Source organism: Kogia breviceps, chromosome 13 (genome assembly GCF_026419965.1).
Source record: "Kogia breviceps isolate mKogBre1 chromosome 13, mKogBre1 haplotype 1, whole genome shotgun sequence".
Classification (NCBI taxonomy): domain Eukaryota; kingdom Metazoa; phylum Chordata; class Mammalia; order Artiodactyla; family Physeteridae; genus Kogia; species Kogia breviceps.
The window spans coordinates 63,632,955-63,639,646 of NC_081322.1; the positions used below are offsets into that span (position 1 = coordinate 63,632,955).

General features: G+C 40.0%; 1 pseudogene; it reads right to left on the reverse strand.

Annotated features, from left to right (window-relative positions):
• Nucleotides 1-686: 686 nt before the first annotated feature.
• Nucleotides 687-1,326, reverse strand: LOC131768142 (SUMO-conjugating enzyme UBC9 pseudogene; annotated as a pseudogene).
• Nucleotides 1,327-6,692: the final 5,366 nt, after the last annotated feature.

Sequence of the window (6,692 nt, forward strand, 5' to 3'; positions counted from 1 at the left end):
TACACAGAAAACTAAAGGAGGGGGGGAAGTATCAGAAGAGAATATTATCTCAAGAGATAAGTAAAGATCAAATGTTTCTTAAAAATGGATGTTTGTTTCACTTTAGGTAAGTACTCTCAAATTTACAATTGTGGCTCAATAGTTATAAATCTGTATGTTATTTATCTTATCAATATCTATTGGATCCCTCTTTCTGACTTAAATTCTCATCAGCCCCCAAAATTCCATAATGGGTTTTTTTGTTTTTTTTTTTTAATATATAAAGTTTATTTACTCTAAACAGCAACAAAGACAAATGCCATATAAACACAACGGAAGTGATGCGGAAACGTGACGCTGGCTGACTGTGGATCTGAGTCTCGTAAGCAACACAGGCTGGGCTCTGGGAGAGGAGGCGGCAGGGCGGGGCAGGTCTGATTTTCTGTTTCGTGCAGCCAGCTGAAGGCTAAGTGCAGCTCTAGACGGCGTGAAGCATGCCTGCATCCACGAGCAAAGGAACTAGCTCCTTGGGACTCACTGAAGTATAAAAGTTCATAATTTTACAGCAGTTGAAATACTGACATCAATATTAAAATAAAAGCAAGTTTTACATAACAATCAAAAATACAAAAGACTGAAGGAAGAGACCCTGTATGAAAAACTGGGCGATTCAGCGAGCCGAGACTGTACCAGTGGCAGAAATGGAAAATGGCGCTTGCCCAACCCTCCCCAGGTGACCAGTAATTGCAGAGAGCAACGTTAGATTTGCAAAAATGTTGTAAACAAGTTCTTGCCACGCCAATCCCTTCCTTTTTATGATGCCACAGGTCGCTGCTTATGAGGGAGCAAACTTCTTGGCTTGTGCTCGAACCCTTTTCTCGTATTCCACTCTGTTTTGGCAGTAGATCGTGTAGGCCTCTGCTTGAGCTGGGTCTTGGATATTTGGTTCATTTAGAAGTTCCTGTATTCCTAATAAGATCCTGCTTAATCGTGATGGCCGGGCTCCAGTCCTTGTCCTCCTCCAGGATGGACAGGCACACTGTGCCCGAGGGGTACACGTTCGGATGAAATAATGGTGGTTCAAACTTGCATTTCGGGGGTGAGGATGGTTAATCGTCTTTGAACAGCATCCGTAGTTTAAACAAGCCTCCTTCCCACGGAGTCCCCGTCTTCCCGGGAATGGCGCACTCCCAGTTCATGAGGTTCATCGTGCCGTCGGGATTTTTTGTTGGGATGGCCACAAAACCAAACGGGTGGTCTTTTCTCCAAGCTTTCCTCTCCTGGGCAAGTCTGCTGAGGGCGATCCCCGACATGTTTGCGTCCTTCGGGCGGCCGCGGCCCGGCGAGCGAGGCACCATAATGTTTTTAACGTGGAACTTTCCGTTAAGATTTAGATCTGGGGCTTCCCTGGTGGTGCAGTGGTTGAGAATCTGCCTGCTAATGCAGGGGACACGAGTTCGAGCCCTGCTCTGGGAGGGAGGATCCCACATTCCGAGGAGCAACTGGGCCCGTGAGCCACAACTACTGAGCCTGCACGTCTGGAGCCTGTGCTCCGCAACGAGAGGCCGCGATAGCGAGAGGCCCGCGCACCGCGATGAAGCGTGGCCCCCGCTTGCCACAACTAGAGAAAGCCCTCGCACGGAAACGAAGACCCAACCAGCAAAAATAAATAAATTAACTAATAAACTCCTACTCCCAACATCTTAAAAAAAAAAAAAAGATTTAGAGCCATTTGCTTTTGAATATTCATGGTCTCAATCCCATCAGAAATGAGAAAGTATGGCAACATAAGTATTATATACACAATTCCAATCTCTGAGGAAACGGTGATCTGTTTTATTTTGTCTTGAAAATATTAATATTTTACTAAAATATGCCAATTTATTTGTCAGAAGAAAAATATAGATTCATCACTGAGAAAAAAAATCTGAAAAATCTGTAACACTATTTAGCACAGAGCTACATGGTTATGCTGAAGAACAAAGGTAACAGAAATCTTAAAGACCATTTTCATTGGACATCCTTTTGTCTTACAAAACCCAGTGCCCCAGTACTAGAATATTAGATCTAGTACTAGATCCAGTACTAGAATGTTAGCTTCCCAACCATCAGCCCAGCGCTTTTCCCATGCTGCTAGAAAACTGAGTCCTTGGGTTTCTCCAACCTCAGTTTCTAGAATGATGCCTTAAATGTTTCTCCCTGGGCTCACAGAAGAAACCAGGTTCCTATCTCTGTTTCACTATCCTGCCCAATCTTAAACTTTGCCTTAAGGCATATTCTCTTCTTAGCTACGGAGTTGATAATAGGGACAATTCTCTTCAAAAATGCAGGAAAGTGAAGCAAGTACTACAACCCATGGTGAGAATCAGGTGCTCACTCATTCCCATCGTTCCTGTCCACGTTTGAGGTTTTATTGCAAAGACTTCTTAAGAAGAAGTATACTCAAGCAACCTGGAAGATTTCTTAACAGCATTTGGACTTTGTGACCTCCTGCCATACTCCATTCTCTTCATAGGAATTGAGTAAAGCAGACAACATGTCATTGACTAAAGAATTTTCTCTAGGCTTCAGACCTCTTCCTCCACTCAGATAAGTGGACCTATTCCCTCTGCATTCTAACATACTACTGCATGGGTAAGCAAATGTCCAGAAAGCTCTAAAGATGTGTGTTAAGTAGGAAAGGGTTTCAATACCATAACATCGAAGAGTGAAGAGTGATCATTGTACTCACTGCCAAATTTCTAGGAAATTGACCAAGTACCTGATTTCATGACCATGAGCTATGAAGAAGGAAACTGGAGCAGCAAAACATAAAGCAGCTAATAACCTGATAGCAGTGAAAGAAGAGCCAAAGAGAAGACTAGGGATGAATTACAGCAAGGCTGTCTCACTGTATCTGGTTGAGTAAGTGCTAGAATGGGAAATCCTGGATCAAGTTCCATGTTCCATTGGGTTGTATTACAGAGTGCCAGGAATGCTTGCAGACTTAAGCAAGCTTCTTTCCATTGGCTTTCTTTTCATTTCACAACAGAGGGGAAAGAAGATACTGTCAGAAAGTGCCTGGGTATCTCTGAATTTATACAAGGATACAAGAGGGTCATCAGGCTTTTCATTACTGTGTTTGAACTTCCCACCAAGACCAGTTTTGCAGGTGGTATTTCTAAAACAGCAAGCACTGAGGCTGGCTGACATTCCAAGCTCAATTTCAAGTATATACTACAACCTTCAGCATTGTCTACAGACCACAGCTAAATTTTGTAATACCCAGAGATTACCAAACTATTTTCACAACTTCTAATTTTTCACATTTTCCACTTCCCTCCCAAATTTTAAATATGCCAATGTTATTTTTATTCCTCCTCTAGTTTATTTGGTTCTTAAAACTGATGCTTAAAATAATTTTCTTACTAATGGGAGAAATAATTTAAAAAGAAGACACTCTCAGCTGAATACTTCCTAGCTAGATTCCATCCAGGGGAGTCATGAGAGGTCCGTGATACAGGACACCTTTAAGTATCACTTGAAGGATACATAGACTCATGATTTATAAGGTCTGTGATCTGTGAATCATAGCTATGTGCTGGCAGAGACATCAAGATGACAATTATAGTGGGGGTGTTCCAGGAAAGCACTGGACAACAGGAGAGGGGGTATGTGTCCGAAGTTCACTCCCTGAGAGAGTGATGGAAGGGACTTTCAGAGGTTAGACAAGGGAGGTGACCAGGGAAACTCAGTGGATTACACAGGTCCTCATTCTTAGAGCCTCCCTGTCCAACACCCCTTTATCCTTGGCTTCTGGCCACTTCCCTAACACAGCCTGGCCTGCCAACAGCTAGCTGAGGCCACCTCAGGGATACACGGAGACAGTGATGCGTGGAAGTCGTGGCGGCAGCAAGACCAGGTTAGGTTTCAGTGAAGCCATTTAAGTCTCAATGGAAAGTTGTTTTTTTTTTTTTCTGCTCAATAACACATTCATACCAACTGAACAGGAAGCAGACAAGTTCAGTACAAGTTCAACTTCTACCCCACCTCTTCCCTGTGCCATGGTTTAAGACAGGCTGCAAGACCTAAACTTAGTTTCACATTACACCCACACATACTTTGGCTCCATTGTAAAGCGAGGTCAGCAGACAGCATATAAAACATGAAATACAAATCAGAGTTCTTGTGGATATATTGCCAAGAGATCTAATCACTGGCAAATTCTCCCTCTCGGGGTTGTAATCTTTGGCTCACCTCTGCTGCCTGCCCCAGATGGCCCATAGGTAGACAGTGCAGGACCAGGCCCTTCTATATCCCAGACATCATGCTCATCACATTCTTAGTGACAAACAATCTGAAGTGACAGTGTGACAGCAAAATCAGATGGGAGTCATATCCCATATTTCTCCATTTTTTTCACAAGCCAAGAAGACTGCTGATGATATTTGAAATGAGATGTCAGTGACCAGCAGTGATGTCATTCTAGCAGTAGTGATGGAGCTGGGGTGAGAGAGGCCAGCTGGACATGACAAATGTCAGATTAGATCAATAGTCAAGTCATACACATGATAAATAGAAATGGCAGTGAAGTATAAGGAAGGCTGTAGATATGTGTTTAATGAGACCACACCAGCATTTCAAAGGTTCCTGACACAGAAAAGGATTTCTATGGCCAAATAAAGTTAAGAAAAACTGACTCTGACTAGTTCTCTTAAACACACACACACACAGACATATGTGTGTGTTTATTTATATGTATGTGTGTATACATGTATATATGAATATATATGTGTATACGTGCTCCTTGGTTTTTTCAGTTAAACTTTATTGGAGGTCAAGCTGTATCAATGCATATAAATCTGCTTCATAATTTTTTTAGATTGCTGCTTAATAGTCCATTCTATGGCTATTTCATAGTTTACTTAACTGATTGCTTTTGAAAACTTAGGTTTTATTGGCTTTTATTTTTGCTTTTGCTATCACAGAAATGGTAAAAAATATGTCTGTACATACTTGAATGTTTCTGAGTATGTCTGTATGATTAATTACTAAAAATAGAACTGCAAAAGCAGAGTCTGTGCATTTTTAAGTTAGCTAGATATTGTTAAAAAATGTCCTTCAAACAGGTTTTTACACCAGGACCAACTACCCTTAAGAGGGCCTGATTCCCCTTTTCTGTATCTGGCTCTATTTCTGGAATCTAGCCTATTCCATTGGCAAGTACCACACTATTAAATTACTATAACTTTATGGTTGGCTTTATTTTCTCTAGGGCAAGTTTTCTTTCCTTATTCCTTTTCATTCTGAATTGTCCTGGCAATTCTTGCATGTTTATTATCTCATATGATATTTAGAATCAGCTTGAATAGATCTAAAAACTTAGCAAGAATTAATAGGTTTATGATATGGAATTTTCTATTCAAGAGTAAGCTATGCCTTTCTACTTATTCACTTGTTTTATGTTTTCAGTAGAATTTTAAAATTTTATTTTTGTAGACTTTGCATACTTTCCTTTTATATTATTCCTAGGTATTTTATCTTTTTCTTTCTATTGCAAATGCGACATTTCCTTCCAATATATTTTTTAGCCAGTTGTGTAACAAACTTCTTGATTTTGGTTTATTAACTGTAAATGTTTTTCTTAGTTCTCTAATTAATATAAGTTTTTCAGTTAATTATCTTGAATATTCAAGTATAAGATTATATCATTTGCAAGTAACCATCATTTTACCTCCTTCTTTCTAATTTTATACACCTAACTTTAAAAATTTATTTAGTTGCGTTGGCTAGTATCTCTAGAACAAGAACAAAATAAGTTTTTAAACTCTATGGCCCACTTGTAGACCACACCCCCTAACAATATTACATTAGTAAATATCTAGGTGGTGGAATGTTCTTGTCTTCTTATCCTACAATGATGTCTCACTGTCCTGATATTTCTCATTTGTAGGTTACTTATTATCCTAACTTTGAGGAAAAAAAGGAAAAAATAAGCAATTCTTTTTTATGTAGCAGTTTTACCTAAATTGTTACCCAAAACAGTTTTGTTAGATTAAATTTAAAGTTGATGTTTCTACAGAGAAAGTACACATCTTAAAGTTCCAGGAAGTTAGAGAAAACCTCTTGTCCTTTTGAAGTATTCCATGGGATTTTAATGAATCTCCTTTGTTTTTCAATTGCTTGGATGTGTGGAATGCTGAAACAGAGAGATGCTAGTGTAGCAAGATAATCAAGTGAGAATTTATTTTCTGTTGTTTTTCAGAGATATAAGAGAAAAGTATTTTTTTCCCATCCCCATCTTAATGGCCAAGCTTGAGATCCAAGTCTGGTATTCCCTAACACAGAAAGTAATTTGTGACTTTGATGTGAAACAGAAGATGTGAAGCCACCTGAAGGAAATTCTTCATCCAGGTTTTGTTTGGAAATATGAACTCACTAGGAAAGGCTGGTGTTGAAGTTTGAATAGAGGAAAGGACCTGCCATGGAGAGGATGAGTATCCTAAGACTGGGAAGAGATCAACTTGGGAGGCGCATTCCCTCCTATAGCAAAGATTCACACTCCACTTCCATGCAGCACATGATGGGGAATGGCTGTGGGACGTCTTAGCCTAGTTTTCTATAAAGAAGAGCCCAGGGCAAAGATCAAGATCAAAAAATTTTACTTAGGAGATGCAAGCCCAGGGCAGTGAGGGTAAGGAAAACAGGGAGAGGAGGCATGGAAAAATGAAAAG